The following is a 2537-nucleotide window of genomic DNA, read 5'->3' as shown; positions in this document are numbered from 1 at the left end:
GAATTTTACAAAATTCAAAAGCACCCAAAATAGATTAAATTAAAATTACCTAACCTTTAGAAAGATAAAGAATATTCGATTATTTAAAAATATCGAGACCAGATCTTAAATAGTTATAACAACCTTTTCTCGATAAATTTAAATAGCCGAACATTTCTTTATCTTCCGTTCCCAAATTTTAAAGTGATAAATCAATTTTTAGGTGTCACTAATGGGATACACTTCTAATTTAAAATCGTTAAAAGCGGATATCTAATCAGTTAAGACAACCCACTTAAAACAATTTCAAATTAAAAGGATATTACCCTTAATCAAATTATGTAATAATGCCGAGATATGCACATGAGGATATCATGCAAATTATGCAAAAAGGATGTCATGTAAAAATTAATTAAACATGAGATTAAAATAAATGAGTAAATAAATCTAAAGCTAAAATCACTATTAAACAAAGATAAAAAAAACAAATCAATACATTACATATATTAAAATCAAAATAAACCCGAGACTGCCTATAAAACTAAAATATGTCTGAAAATGAACATAGAAAATGTAAAAACAAAAGAAAACTCACAATAACTGGGTTCTGGTACTAAAATGCCAATTAATCAAAATTACATACTAAATGCAAAAATAAACAAAAATTTAACTTGACTAGAACTGGGATCAAAATAAAAAATTTGGTAATAAATGACATAAACAACCATTTAAAAATAATATAATTATAAATAAATAAAAGATAAACACACATATTATTATGTAATATTTGAAGAAATTTTGAAGGAATCAAAACACCCTTACACACAGTACGTGTTACATACATGAATAACTACAACGGTCTTAAATATAAGAAAAGAAAACTACAGACCTCAAAGACAAAATAATTGAAACTCAAAAGGTGTAATAAATATGTGATTAAATTAAAAACACCATAACTAAGAGACCCAAGTACGAACACAACAACAACACATAGTTAAAAGCATAAATATCATAAAACATATATACTGCCTATAGAATATACACAAAATTTAAATAAACTAGCTTTGAGGATAAAAAATAATGCGTATAGAATTAAAGGGAACCAATCTAAAATTTTAAAAGCCTTGATTTGATGATCGAATTGCATTAAACGTGAAACAATGTGTAGCTCTACACAGACAAACCCAAGTGCGGTGACTAAACGATAATTTACCCTAAAAATATATAAAACGTAAATAACCTAAACTTAAGCATCCCAACTTTACGCAGAACATGTGCACAACTGTCTCCTTTCTTTCCACACTCCATTTTTCTCTTAACCACGCACAGCGCCGCTCTCAACCTCACTCACTGGTATTCACACTCGATCAAAACCTCAACTACCTTAGAATGCTATGAACCAACGCTGCTACATACTCTAACAATCTTCAAAAGCCAAGGTAAACAATCCTAAATTTCTATTCCCATTTTCTGGTTTCAAAACTATATTAGGAAAATGCCTTTAAAAATGAAAAATGGACTTCTCTTTGATTTTATTTCTTGTGTGAATCGGATGAGTAAGAAAATTGATTATATTGCTTTATTTTTATTTCTAATATCTAGTTCATTATGCTTGCTAAGGGTACTATGGGCTCTGTCGATTCTCTCTCGGGTTTCCCTCACCGATCGACTAAACTAGCAAGGCTCCCTATTCTCACCGACAAAGACTATATGTAAAGGTAAAAAATTTGCCCTCCTTTTTTTTTACATTCGTTTCAAAACAAGGACACGCACACTGTAAAGTAAAAAAAAACTGAAATAAGAAAATACCGTTTTAAATCTGTATTATATTAAAAAATGGGAAAACCCCTGGTTTACAACGATGACGGATTCGGCTATTGGGAACAGCAGCTCTTGTGGATACTCCCCATATTTCCTTCAAAGAAAAACCGAGCAACCCTTGTTTTTTGGAATTCCCCTTTTTAATCGTCACCCTCTCTGTGTTCTTTTTTTCCCCCCTCTCTTTTATGGTTGCTTCCCATCCATCTTTTTCCTTCTTGGTTGGATTAGTGCTGAAGCAGGTACCTTTAATCCCATAATTTTCGGGATTTATTTCCATTTCAAAGGTTTAGGTAAAGGTTTGTCAAATCTCTTTGACCTTGGTGACTGATTTGTTTATTGATTTGCTTATTTTTTATCAGCTTCAATGGATGGCATGATTGGTGGCAGTGATTGGCTCATGCATTGATGGAAACCGGTAACTGGGGTAATGGTCACTGGGTTGAGCTTGAGTTATAAGAAATTTGTAATCTGGGTCTCGAGCCTGTAAAAAATAATATGTAACATTAATAATAATAATAATAATAATAATAATAATAATATAATATTTATAATCCGGACAAAAATGGGTGTCTACAGCTGCCCCTCTTTGCCCATTCTTGTGTTAACAAGAATAGGGCAAAGATAAAAATGACAGTGCGTTTTTGTCCAGTTCTTTCTTCATGCTTTGAAACTTGATGAGGGATCTGCTCCCTTTTGTTTGATCAAAATTCGACCAGCGGGTTCGCTCCCTATTGCTT

General features: G+C 31.5%; 1 long non-coding RNA gene across 1 annotated transcript; it reads left to right on the top strand.

Annotated features, from left to right (window-relative positions):
* Positions 1–1271: 1271 nt before the first annotated feature.
* Positions 1272–2318, top strand: LOC120177810. The gene is made up of 3 exons (XR_005521473.1): positions 1272–1418; positions 1600–1697; positions 2160–2318. It is a non-coding gene; the product is annotated as an uncharacterized LOC120177810 (long non-coding RNA).
* Positions 2319–2537: the final 219 nt, after the last annotated feature.

Source organism: Hibiscus syriacus, unplaced genomic scaffold, assembly GCF_006381635.1.
Source record: "Hibiscus syriacus cultivar Baekdansim isolate YM2019G1 unplaced genomic scaffold, ASM638163v2 tig00112319_pilon, whole genome shotgun sequence".
NCBI classification, from domain to species: Eukaryota; Viridiplantae; Streptophyta; class Magnoliopsida; order Malvales; family Malvaceae; genus Hibiscus; species Hibiscus syriacus.
The sequence above is the reverse complement of the archived record's forward strand: the minus strand, read 5'-3'. Positions and strand labels throughout refer to the sequence as shown.